This window comes from Condylura cristata, unplaced genomic scaffold (genome assembly GCF_000260355.1).
Source record: "Condylura cristata isolate star-nosed mole 26May11 unplaced genomic scaffold, ConCri1.0 scaffold00003, whole genome shotgun sequence".
NCBI lineage: Eukaryota > Metazoa > Chordata > Mammalia > Eulipotyphla > Talpidae > Condylura > Condylura cristata.
Genome location: NW_004567104.1, coordinates 7,971,088 through 7,985,160, shown reverse-complemented (window position 1 = coordinate 7,985,160; position 14,073 = coordinate 7,971,088).

Below are 14,073 nucleotides of genomic sequence, written 5' to 3'. Positions count from 1 at the left end.
TGAAATGAAGGAAATTATCTTGGTTTTTTTCTTGGTGGATTTTTTCCATAGAATGTGACTGTGTTTCTCTCATTATTTCCAGTGAAATGATGGATTTCACAGCGGAACCTTACCTATTGTTAATATCACTGAATATCCTGATCTATTACTTAAGATGTCTTCCTTCAGGCAAACAACCAAATTTCACAATTTCTTTTACGATATTTATATGCCTATAAAAGAATATATTCTAGGAGCTTCTATACTTCGCAGAAGAATCTCTGCAATGTATATGTGTACCTGTGAAGTTTTCATCATAGCAAGCAGCTTGACGCTCTTAAAAACACATGAAGTCTCATTTATCATGTTATGCACAACCTTTGCTGTTCACCTGGTTTTGTGGCCCCTACTATGTACAAAGATAAGTGTGAGCCTAACAACAGGCTTTATGATGGTAAGCTCCCCCGCATCAGAACGTATTATAGATTCAATTTAATATTCTGCATTGGTAGGCAGCTTTGAACAAACAGAGCATAATGGCTCTGAGTGTGAGCCAGTAAAGGCTGCTAATTTCTCTTCCTTTCTATTCACTCTTATCTCAGACTCTCCAAGGTGGGACTTTTATCTGCATGCTTGCAAGGTGTCCAATTAATAACAAAGGAGAATTAAGGTTGATAAAATCTTCTCTTGTCTTAATTTAACTCTTTTAAATAGACTTCCAGGAAGAAAAAAATATATCATTTTCATCTTTTTTTAAATCGTAGGTTTTGTTCTATTATATCTGTCATGGGATAGATTTAATATTTTTCTCTTAGTAAATTATCACAGGTAATATAGTATTTGATCATTTGCCACATTGCATATACCAAATTTAATTTTAGGAGAATAATATTGAAAAATGTTAATTTGCAATGTGTTCAGGACTTGCCAAGTCATCAGTGTCTTTCTCTAGTCGGAACAACTATTCCCATTTGATGCCCCTTATGTGTCATTCTTCCCAAGCTTTCTCCTCCAGACTCACATGTTGTGACCCTTCTGTTAGCTTGGGGTCCAGGTCTTTTGGGCCCTGCTATTAGCTTCCCTACTCTGGTGAGAGGGCTAGTGTAGCCAACATGCCCCTTGGATCATCCATCCTTTGAGACCGAATTATGTGGACTCAGCCCTTCACCCCTGTGTGGTGGGAAAGGAGGCATTCCTTGCTCCCCCTCTTACCCCCCTGTCAGCAAGGACTCTCAGTGGAGCATATGCTATAATCCTAGGCTTTCCCCCATACTTTTCTGTTGTCTCCCCCATGCTTCTTTTCTACTCTCTGTACCTTCTGACTGCCTTTGCCTGTGTCTTCTTCCTGGACTCACTCAAATTCCTTCATCAGTTAAAGTTCTGACAACTCAGGGCTGTGTCTGAGATCTCACAAAAGTTTTGGGGTCATGGAGCCTTACAAACCATTCACAGTTGAACTTGTGATGAATCTGTTCTCACCAGCCCTTGGCCATTACTGCTACTAGGAGGTTATACTCTTCTGGATGGGGGGTGGGGTGGGGTGGGGAGAGGGGAACCCAAAGTTCCTTTCTCCCAACTGCAAATTTTTTTTTCTCTGAATTTGCATGTGCACCCCAAACCTCAAAAATTCTTGTCCTTTTCCTATGCAGAGCAGTTTTGCCCTTTTTTGTTTTATTCCTACTTTATTCAAACTGTACCTTAAGGATTCTTTCTACAGATGAAAAGACATTTCAGGACTCTGTATTTCATCAAACAGAAGCTGTTCTCTAAACTGAATTCAGAACTGGTGATTAAACTAACATTTATTTGTTTAATGTGCTGTGCTAAGTATTAATAGTTAATAGATTGGTTTCCTTCTAGAGATATTTGCAGGTTCACAGAGCATTAGCCTCAGGAATAAATTGACTTCTCAGTTTCCAGATTACTTATGAACCCTTTTGGTGACATGTGTTTGACTAGTGGAACCTTTTTACATGCTCACAAATTGTATCATAGATACCACTGATTTTTCCATTTTTCTGTCTTGTGTTCTTACCTTTTTTTTCTGGAAGTATATATATCTACTGGGATATGGAAACATATCTGAGGACTCATAATGAAGGTAGAGTTTAAGTAAATGCTGGGTTAAGCTATTTTATTTAATTGTTTATTTACAAAATAACCCAGTGGACCTCCCTGGTGGTGCAACAGGTCAGGACACAGCGCTGCAAGCTAGGTGCAGCTGCTTCATTGTGAGTTGATCCTGGATCTGGAGGTGATCCACATGGCACGGCAGACCTCCCTTGTCTCACCCTTGCTCCCCTCAGCAGTGTACTTCATCAGTCTTTGGTGAGTCCTCTCACCGCTCCTGCACCTCTGGTCTGTACCCCAGTTCTGTATAAATAAATCTTAAAAAAAAATAACCCAATGTGGAATCTATAGTATGATAGAAATCAGCTCTCTAAGAACACACTCATGTCATGTCACACCGGTAGTAGATTCAGTCTAGATGGGTTTTACTCTAAAGCCTTGTGCCCTCTGCTTAGGGCACTAGGTGAAAAGTTCCAATGGGCACCATGGAACTTTTCTTTCATAGAGAAGTTCTTGTATTTTTTCAAGGGCAGAAGTCCTTTGACCTCAATGCGTTATTTTTTCTAATCAGTAAATAGAGTATTGTTTGAACACACACTGTTTCTTTATATGTGCACAAGACTCAATTTGTTGTGGATATGTTGGTTGTATGAAAAGTTTAAGCCAATGATAAGGAATTGAGATTGTGATATTGCCTAAAAATTAATCTCAGTTCCTGTATAGATATGTATTGTGTATGTAGACACAATGCAATGGAAAGTCAATGTTCTCTTTTATCTCTCTGAACTTGCTTCAATATCAAAAGAGATTGATGTATTCAAGATACTTGGAAATTTTTGCTTTATTCAATTACAGTGATGTTATAAATTTTATGCTAAAATTACAGATGAGAAAGCAATTTATATTTCTAATTAAAGATAATTGCCTTTACCAAGGTTCATTTAAAAAAAATTAATTGTTGCAAGTACATTTACAAATTCCTTTCATGGTAGAGAGTTTTATTTTTGAAAAATACATAGAGAAAAAACATCCAAATAAAATTTGGCTTACGTTTTTTTTACTAGGTATATATCAAATATTTTCTTTCCCATCTCTGGTCATTGCATGCCTAAAGCTCACACCCTTTTTTTTCCAAATAACCACTATTAAGTTCTATGCACTTGAATATATTATTTACATTTCCCACTTATACATAAATATTATTATGTTAAGTGCTCTCAGGTAATTTGCTTTCATTATTTAATAATACATCATGGCTCTTTTCCCATATCTATTCATAAAGAATTTTTTCCTTTTCTTTTCAGCTGAGTAGCATTTTCAGCTGAATAGTATGGCTCTTTCTTTAATTAGTTCACAAAGACTACTTGACTGTTTTCAATCTTTTACTATTTTGAACAGTGTTCAATGATAAATTTTATGTCATTTTGTGTATATATCTGTAAGGAAATGGATTTTTTGGGTCAAAGAATACATGCATCTCTAACTTCAGCATATAATAATCAACTGTCTCCACAGAAATTTAACTGATTTATAATATACAAACAGATAAATGGGAAACCAATGGATAAGTATTCCCATTTATAGTTATGCTAATTTGGAAGTATTAGGAATTAAAGTTAGGTTTTCACCAATCTGATACATGAAAAATGGTATTTTAGATGTGTATTATTACTATTTTCCTATTATGAATGCAGTTAACCTTCTTTCCATTTATTTGAAACCAATTTGTTTTTCCTTCTTTGTGATCAGTTTGGTCAGATCTTTATCCACCTTTTTTTTCTATCAGGTTTGTTTTTTCTTATTAGTTGCTCTGTGGAAGATTTGTCTATCATATGCATTTCAAAGACTTTCCCCAGCCTGACTTCTCAGAGGTAGTTATTATTAACAGTTGAGTCTGGAATGAACATGTAGATTTGTTTGGTGTCATCCAGAAGTTTTTCATTATAACATTTTTCTATCTAGGAATAAGGTCAGCTTCAGCTTTCTTCCCAAACTTCATTGATCAATTTTGTCTGTTAGCCTCTTTTATTGTGGTCCTTACAACTCTTGATGCTTTATGGATGTTTTGATGCTTTATGGATTTTATTGTAACTACTTTCTTCTTTTCTTTCTTTTTTAAAGATTTATTTATTTATGCATACAGAACTGGGGTACAGGCCACATGCAGGAGCAGTGAGAGGATTTGCCAGAGAGACAATGGGGAGCAGAACAGGCAGATTGAGGAAGTACACCGCTGAGGGGAGCAGCGGTTGAGAAGGAGAGGTTTGCTGTGCCATGTGGATCACAGCCCTGGCTGGGGATTGAAGTTGTTCTGAGGCAGCTAGCTTCATAGTGCTGTGATTTAACCTGTTGCGCCAACAAAGAGGGCCCTTTTTTCTTTTCATTCAAGAAATATTCTGTTGTCTTTCTCTAAGTTAATGTCCTTCCTAGTGTCTTGGCCTGAACCTCCATCACTCTGTAACTCTTCAGAACTTTCTTGAGGGAGGAATATCCTAATTTCCCACATGGCCATAAAAGGCTAGAGAAGAGCAAAAGAGAAAGCCCAGCTTGATTCTTACTTATTACTGTCACGTTGAGGAACTTCATTCCTTGTAACATTCTGTGATTAAGAAAGAAAGCTTCCAATTCTAAATGTCTCAAGTCTGTCCAATTCTAAGCAATGTCTAAAATGAAAATGTAATATAGGTATTTCCATTTACTTTAAATAGGTCAAACAATAGATACTGGTTTTGAAAGTTGTCCTTTGGATTACTATAAATAGTAAAATTATTTTGATGAAACATAAGATTTTCTCTAATGATCACATTTCCAAAAAGTCTACTGCCTATTCAGGGAAATATGTAGCTTGCTTACTCTAAGTATTAGATGTTTTGGATAACAAAAATCCATGCAAAGTTAATTTTGTGTACTGGGACATTCTCCATTCTTATAACTAGTAAAAAAAAATCTCTATAGTACCAACGTTTTTTAATTAGCTTGATGATCACAATTAATGCAATTTTTTATTCCCTGAAAATCCATGTGCTTTAACATGGGTGAATTGGTGGTGGAAGTCCACAGGATTACAACTGAGATGAAAAAATGCACAAAATGAAGAATGATGTTAAAAAATAAATTAATTAAAAATTAAATTAAGAAAAAAGGACATGAAGGGGAAAAATCCATGTTTATTAAAAACAAAAATATACTTTTTTAAAGATTTATTTTTATTTATTTATGTTTATAAGAACTGGGGTATAGACCAGAGATGGGGAATGCCAAGAGGACCTGCCAGAGAGAGCATGGGGAACAAAACAGGTGTATTGACTGAAATACCCTGCTGAGGGGAGCAGCTAGAGAGAGAGAGAGAGGAGAGGTCTGCTGAGTCATGATGGTCAGCTCTCTGGCCGGGGATCTAACCCATGCAGCAATGGCAGATGATAGCTTGAGAGTGCTGAAAATGTGTCAGTAGCCTGATAGTGCTGAGACTTTAACTTCAGTGCCACCGGGGAGGCTCTAGTTACAAAAATACACCTTGGGGGATCATCTCATCACCTTTGGATATGGCAAATTCTCATGTTTGTATTATCTGGTCACCTTAATTCATCAATTAATAATATATTGAATATCTATGTTTATGTAAGCAGCTATGGACTTGTAAGGATAATTAATAACGGATAATACTTTTTAAAAAAGATTTATTTATGTATGCATACAGAACTGGAGCATAGGCCAGAGATGCAGGGGTGATTCGAGGATTCACTAGAGACAGAGTGGGGAGCAGAGCAGGCAGACAGACTGAAATACACTGCTGAGGGGAGCAGCAAGTGAGACAGGAGGGGTCTGCTGCGTCATGTGGGTCACCTCCCTGGCCAGCATCAAAATTGTCCAGAAGCAGCTGTGGCCAGCATCGCAGTGCTATACTTTAAACCCATTGCTCCACCAGGGAGGGCCCTAAAACGTAATACTCTTTAATTTAAATTAAATAGTAGTTTTCAAATAACTTTCATTATGTAAAAAGTCACCTGTGATGCAGTAAATCCTAAAAAATGTGTCTTACTATTGTTGCCTTTTCCTTCTTCCTCTGAAACTCTTTTCTGGGGATTTACACTCAACCCCAGCTTTCCATATGATTTGTTGGACATGACCCTTAGCTTGCTATGTTGAGAATTTGTTTTTTGCAAGTGAATGATCAGGTGCAAGGAGGTGGTTTCTGTGCATCAGAACATGGTTGCTGGTTTAGTGATTTATCTGATGGAAAATTTTCTCTAGAGGAGCAATGTTGATGATGTCCCTCTAATTCAGCCACCTCTGCTTCATTGAGCAGAGCTAAACCAGATTTGAAAGCAAATGGGAGACAGTGTGGTAAAACGCAGGCAGAAAAACAGAGCTCTTGAGTATTCCTGATGAAATAAAGGCCTGACAAGGAAGAATATGTGTTGACAGCATTTCTTGGGACATGCTTCAAGGATCACATTGAAACATTTCCACAGGGTACAGGCCTCAATCAGCAGAAGATGTTCTTGTGTCCCAAATACCACAGGGCCTGGCTTTCCAATGACCCCAGCATAGCAGCCAGTATTGGGGTGCTGGAGTAATTAAACAGATTTCATTAAGTGTCAGCAAAAGCTTGCGGCCAATTCTAAGACAAACTTCTATGTATTATTATAGTCAGGTCCTTCCAAAAGCATCTAGGTTAATCTAATTGAATTAGATATTGAAGGAAGGAGACATCTATTAAAAGGGAAAATTTGCTTTGCCTTAGGTGACAGCATTCTGAGAAATCCTTCTGCTTTATTTAATTTGTAAGCTATGTAAGTGGCTGTGATATATACTCATCCCCAAACACTTTTCCGACAGATGTATACACTCTTTCCCAGAAGTTTCAGGGGCCTTGGATGGATATCCACCCAATGTTATTTATCTACTGAACTGTGTTAAGCTTTGAATTCTGACAAGCCCAAACATAGCTATTGTTTTCTCAATTGTATAGTTGAAGAAAAGGGGACTCAGAGAGGTTAAATAATCTGTACAAAGTCATATAACCAATAAATTAGAATAAATCCAGGTTGACTCAAGTAAGGTAATTATATTCTATTCATACATAATTTTTATTGTGTATTTTTAGAAAGCAGTAGTTATGATGTCAGATGTGCATTATTCTCATTTCATTAGTGAAGCCTCACTCTATTTGATGTAAAAAAAATATTTGCTAATCACACTTACTAAATATTTGCTCATAGAACAATAAAATTATTTTTGCATTTCAGTTAGCCTACTGTGTATTTTTTCCCATTGGCTTTGTCAGGGTAGAAAATATGGAAACAATTTGAATATGAACTATTTCCCCAAAGATAACAAGATGGAATATTTGTATAGTAACCATTAATTTATAGTACTTCTCAGAGATCAGGGCTTTTATTCTCTTTTCAAAACTTGTGGCATACTGGAGAAAAGCTTAAGAGGTATGAACATGTATTACTGTTCACCTTAATTCATACTGCTCATACTAATGAAATGAGAATAATGTACATCTGACATCATACCGAGTGCTTTCTAAAAATATACAGTAAAAATCATGTATGAATAGAATATAATTACCTTGCTTGAGTCAACCTGGGTTTATTCTAATTTATTGGTTATATGATCTTGTACAGATTATTTAACCTCTCTGAGTCTCCTTTTTTATGGTATGGATGGGCTAAAATTTGAGAGACAATACCTTATAAATAATTTGGTTTCTTTTAAATATATTTTGAGTTTGATGGTCCTTTCTTTTATTTCAATCTTGAGAATTTCACTGAACTCAGAAAATTGAGATAAGAAACTTCATTTCCTTTAGAATAAATCATCCTCAGGTTAATAATATTGAATAGATTAATAATTCATTAAAAATTCCAGAGAAATACATTATAAAATATCTCTGGTAACCTATGTGTTCAAATGTCAGATCATTAAAAACAACAACAACAACAACAAAAAGTGTCTAGAACAGCATCTAGCAGACATAGTGGCTTGATAAATACTTAGTGATAAATACTTAGTGACTCAAACATCAGTCTATTTGTTATCTTCGAAGGAGATGGTATGGCAAAAGCTCTCTTTGCAAAAGTGTGATATATTAAGACTAAGATGAAAAATTGTATTAAAAGCAGCCCAAAATGGTGAAAAACGCCTTTCATATGTATTGGCATTTTGCTATTAAAAAAATGAAGAGAGAGGCCCTCCCTGGTGGCGCAGCGGGTTAAAGCACAGCACTGAGAATCTAAAACCGCTTCCGCATGAGTTGGATTCTCGCCTGCCCCGGAGGTGACCACATGGTGTAGCAGACCTCTCCTGACCCGCCCGCTGCTCCCCTCAGCAGTGTGCTTCGTCAATCTGCCTGTTCTGTTCCCCACTCTGTCTCTGGTGAAGCCTCTCACCAGCCCTGAGCCTCTGGCCTGTACCCCAGTTCTGTATGCACAAATAAATAAATCTTTTTAAAAAAATGAAAACAAGATTCCTTTAATAAGAGATCGAAGAAAATTTTAGCAGTTTTGTTATTAAAATACAAATCGATATTAAGTTAAAATGTTAGAGGAGTAGTAACACATGCATAAGAATAGTAATGGGAAAAACCTTATGACTCATGTCATGATACCCATATCATTCTTAGAAATGATGGTAGCAAATGCCATATTGGAACCTATGTCTCAAACCTGAACTTTGTATTCACAAATAAGACCCATGCTGTGTTAAAAAGGGTTTGAGAAATGATTTATGACATAAATTACTGCATAATTCAGAGTAATCCCTGAGAAGCATGTGTGTGTTACAGAACAAAGTAACATAAGAATATAGCAAAACATTTGAAAACAGATCTGATGTCTGAACCTGACCATATTATTTCCTTGTAAAAATTTTATAGTCAACTTTCTATAGAGGATTTTAATAGGACCTGGAGTTTTATAATATAATACATAGTTAAAATGTCCAGAATAAAATTCAAAATTAGTCAACATATGAGGAAAATATGGCCAATGCTCAAGTGAAAATAAATCATCATCTACCAATGCTGAGATGACCTAGACTTTGGAGTTATTAGACAGACTTTAAAGCAGTCATTATAATCATCTCCATGAAGTACAAGTGAGCACATTTGAAATGAAAGTTAGACATTTTGATGATAGAAATTATAAAGAAAATTGACAAGGAGAAATTTTAGGACTGAGAAATACAATGGGATGGAAAAAATAACTACTTTGAATGGGCTCAAGAGCAGCATTTAGATGATGAAGAAAGGAATCAGTAAATTTGAAGATTAACCAACAGAAATCATGCAATATAAAGAACTGAGAGAGAAAAAGTTTTAAAAAATGAATAGGGATTGATGGGACAGTATTTTACATTATAACATTTGTGTCATTGTGGTCTTAGAAATAGAGGTTGATGCCAAAAAATATATATTTGAAGAAGTACTGGCAAGGAGATTTCCAATTTAATGAAATACATAAGGCTACAAAGGAAACTCAAGGAAACCACACCCCACATATTATTATTATGATAAGGAAAATAAAATCAAAATGAAGAAGAAAATATTGAAAGCAGTTAGAAAACATAATATAGAGCCTAGAAGACAGTGAATGAACATCTCTGATTTTCTAAAAAAAAGAACTATTAGCCCAGAACTATAACTCACTACAAATATTGAAAATATCCTTCAAGAATGATGGGGAAATAAAGATAACTTCAGAGGAAGAAAACTAAGAAAATTCATTGGTAGCAGCCTTGTACTAAAAGAAATGATAAAATTAGTAAGCTAAAAAAGGAAATGCTACAAGAGGGAAAATTGGAAAGTTGGGAATGAAAGAAGAGCAAGTACATGCTTCGGTGAATGTAATAGAATATTTTTTTCACCTCAAATTTCTTTAAAATAGAAATGACTGTTGACAGCAAAAATATAAGATTAATGGGATTTCAATATATGTAGGTGTAATATAAATAACAACTTGAGACATAAAGGGGTGATGAAACTTAAATAATTGGATGGCTTCTTTTCAACCTGTTTCTTGAAGTGCTAGTATTAATTTTTATATTAACTTTTTATATTAATATTAATAGATGATTAGAGATTATGTAAGTATATTATACTCTCTAGAGCAACCACTAAGAAAACATACTTAAAAGATACATAGCTAAGAATGCCTAAGATAAATTAAAAGGAAAGGTTAAAAGTGTTCAAATAGGGGCCTCCTTGGTGGTGCAAAGTTGCAGCACTATGAAGCTATCCACAGTCACTGCTTTAGTTTGATTCCCAGCCAGGGAGGTGACTGACTCACATGGCACACAGATTTCTCTTGTCTCACCAGCTGCTCCCTTCAGCTGTCTATTTCAGTCAATCCATCTGTTCTGCTACCTACTGTGTCTCTTGTGAATCCTCTCACACTTCAACCCCCCAACACACACATACCTTTAAGGTCAGCACCCCAACTCTTGTATGCATAAATAAATAAATATTTTTAAAAAACACACAAAAACACTGATTCAAAAAGACACCTGCACCACCGTGTTTATTTCTACTTTATTTACAATTGGAAAGACATAAAAAACAACCCAAATGCCCAAAAGTAGACAACTGGATTAAAAAATGTGATACATACACACAATGGAATATTACTCAGCAATAAAAAAAACATGATTTTTGCAGCAAAATGGATGGAGCTGGAAAAGATCATGCTTAGTGAAATAAGCCAGAAAGAAAAGCAAAACTACCAGATGGTTTCACACATAGCAGGAATATAAAGGACTACGGTAGCAAATAATAATAATGAACAACTATATACCAGAAACATTTTATGGAGGTGAAATGGGGAATGGGATCATAAATGGTGGGGGGGAGGGAAGTGCATTGCACTATGGTGATTGCACATGGGTGATGGTGATGGGAAGCCCATGGGGATTACAACTAAGATGGAAAAAGGCACAAATGATGTAAAAACAAACAAACAAACAAAAAAGTGTTCAAATAATCCAGGAATTCAGAACAGGGGAAACATACTACTATAAAACAAAAGGAGCAAAGCAAACAAAAAATAAAGTAGTAAGTCTAAATACAAACATATTAGCAATCACATTAAAGGTAACTGGCCTAAATACATCCACAAAAAAAAAAAAAAAAAAAGAGAATTCCAGTTTGGCTAAAATAAAACAAATCAAGATATATTGTCTATAAGAAATAAATTTACTATATAATGACACATATAATTTAAAAGTAGCAGGTAATGAAATAAGCCAGGGTAACCAGGAGTTGACCCAGTTGGTAGATCTTCACCCACATACTTAAGAACACAGGACATGATTCAAAAACAGACACATAGTGGGAAACAACAATAACAGGACTTATTTACACAGGGAGTAAAATTTAAGTTTTCTAGCTTTTGTTCTATCTCTTGGTTTATTTTGGTCAATATTGTATGTACACTTAAAGGGAAAATATATTTATACTATTATTTGGTGGTATGTCAAATAGGTCAAATTGGTCGAGTTTGCACAGGGAGTAAATTACAAAGGGAGATGAAAGAGAGAGCGAGAGAGAGAGAAATTTATAACTTAGTACATGCTCATATGCCATTTATTCTCCACCAGATAGTATCATCTGAAGGGGAATGTAGGAAGCTGGTGACGTCTCCACAAACACCCCTCTGCACTAGTGATTTAATTGCCAAACTCATAATAACTTAACTGTCAAAAAGGTCCCAGCTCCACCCTTTCTTCCTATCAGCCACAGCTCATGAAATGCAGTCTGGAAATTTTCATCTTCTATTATCCAGTTGGCTAGGATGTTGTTCCTCACCTTTCCTCTAATAATAATAATAATAAAAATAATAATGATTATTATTTTTTAAACAAGTTGAAAGAAGAGGTAAAATTAGTACCAAAGTAGATTTCAGAGAAAGGGAATCTGTTAGGGATAAAGAGGACACTGATGTAATGATAAAAATTCATTAAGAAGACATAATAATCCAAAAGTATATGGGATAACACAGCTTTAAAATATATAATCAGAAACTGATAGAATACAAAAGTAAAATAAAGACTCAATTATATGTGGAACTATTCCTCATTCCATAATTAATAAAGCAAATATATCAAAAGAATAAAGAAACCTCGTGCAAACTCAACCAACTTGACCTAACTGACATGTCACCATATAATAGCATAATATATTTTCCCTCTAAGTGTACATATAATATTTACCAAAATAAACTGGGAGATAGAACAAAACTAGCAAATTTAAAATAATCGGAATCATAAAAAATTTGTTTTTTGACCACAACAGAATTACATTTGGAATAAGTAACAGAACGATTTCTAGCAAAATCCACAAATGTTTGGAAATTAATCAACACAGTTCTAAAAACAAATCTGTTGGTTGCATAGAAAGTTTCATATTGGATAATATTTTGAACCCAATGTAAATAAAAAACATCAAAAAATATTTTGAACCCAATGTAAATAAAAAGCATCAAAATTTCTAGAATACAGTTAAAGTGAAACTTATAGCAGTAAGTAATTTTACTAAAAAAAAAAATCTGGGCTCTTCCTGCTGGTGCAACAGATTAAATGAATAACTCTGCCAAGCTACCCCTTCAACATCCACTTCAGTACAAGTTCATTCCCTGCCCAGGGAGGTGACCCACATCGTGAGGCAGACCTCTCCTGTCTCATTCACTGCTCCCCTCAGCAGTGTACTTCATTGGTCTACCTCTTCTACTCCCCATTCTGTCTCTGGTGAATCTTCTCACTAGCCCTGCACCCCAGTTCTGTATGAATAAATAAATACATCTTTAAAATAAATCTGAAATCAATAGTTAAGATTCTACCTTAAAAGAACTAGAAAATGTAAACTAAAGCCACACCAAACAGAAAGAAGAAAAGAATGAAGCTAAGGGCAGGAAGAATGACATTGTAAACTGGAAAACAACAGAGAAATCAATGTAACAATAGAGAAAATAAATTAATGTCAATGTACCACAGTTCTTCGAAATGATGAATAAAATTTATCAAGTTCTAAGTAGAGTGTTGAGCATTAATTCTCCATGGATCTTACACTTTTTTTTTTTGAGAAAGACTGACTTCTATTTGTTTTAGGACTGTATCTTTAAAAGACAATACTGTATATATTAACTTTCAATGTACTATTTTAGCCAAATTTATAGTTCTTAAAACCAGACTAATCTTTATAAAATAGGTAAATGTGTGGTATAGACTGTTTCCCTCTTTATATCAAAATGTGTGTAAGTTTATTTTCCTTTGAAAAATATATGAAAGGAAGAACAAAGTATGTATGTGATATATGTGTAATATATGTATGTAATAAACCATAACTCAATTTTGGTTATGAAAAAGAGATAATACTGTATATTACAAAAAAAAACAAACTGGAGCAAAGGACAGTCATGCCCACTGTTCCTTATAAAACATGCTGGCACCCCAAGCTTAGCATTTCTCTCTTATACTTGATGTTAAGGTGTCATCTGACCCTCTATTGCCCTGTGGGAATTTGCAGCCAAAGAACTAAAGCAAAACACTGATCCTCTGGTATTGCTATTTTGTGAGTAAACAAATGAAATTCATCTTGGACTTAATTGTATGTTTTCTATCAGCATCTCCCAAACTGTGGCAGGTTAACTAGTTAAGGATAAAATCTCTAGCATTTCAGCGTTTTTGACACAAAAGTGATCAATATCGACAATAAAGATGAAATGTCACCTCCAGATCCTACAATATTAAAAAAAAAAAGGGAAGATTATGAACATAAAATCTATGACTTCAACAACTTAAAAAAAATGGACATACTTGAAGGATACAAATTACTAAAACTTCCTTAAGAAGAAATAGATAACATATGTAGTCCTGTCTTTTTTTTTTTTTTTTAAAGATTTATTTATTTATTCATACAGAACTGGGGTAGGCCAGAGATGCGGAGGGTGAGAGGATTCACCAGGGACAGAGTGGGGAGCAGAACAGGCAGATTGACGAAGTACACTGCTGAGGGGAGCAGTG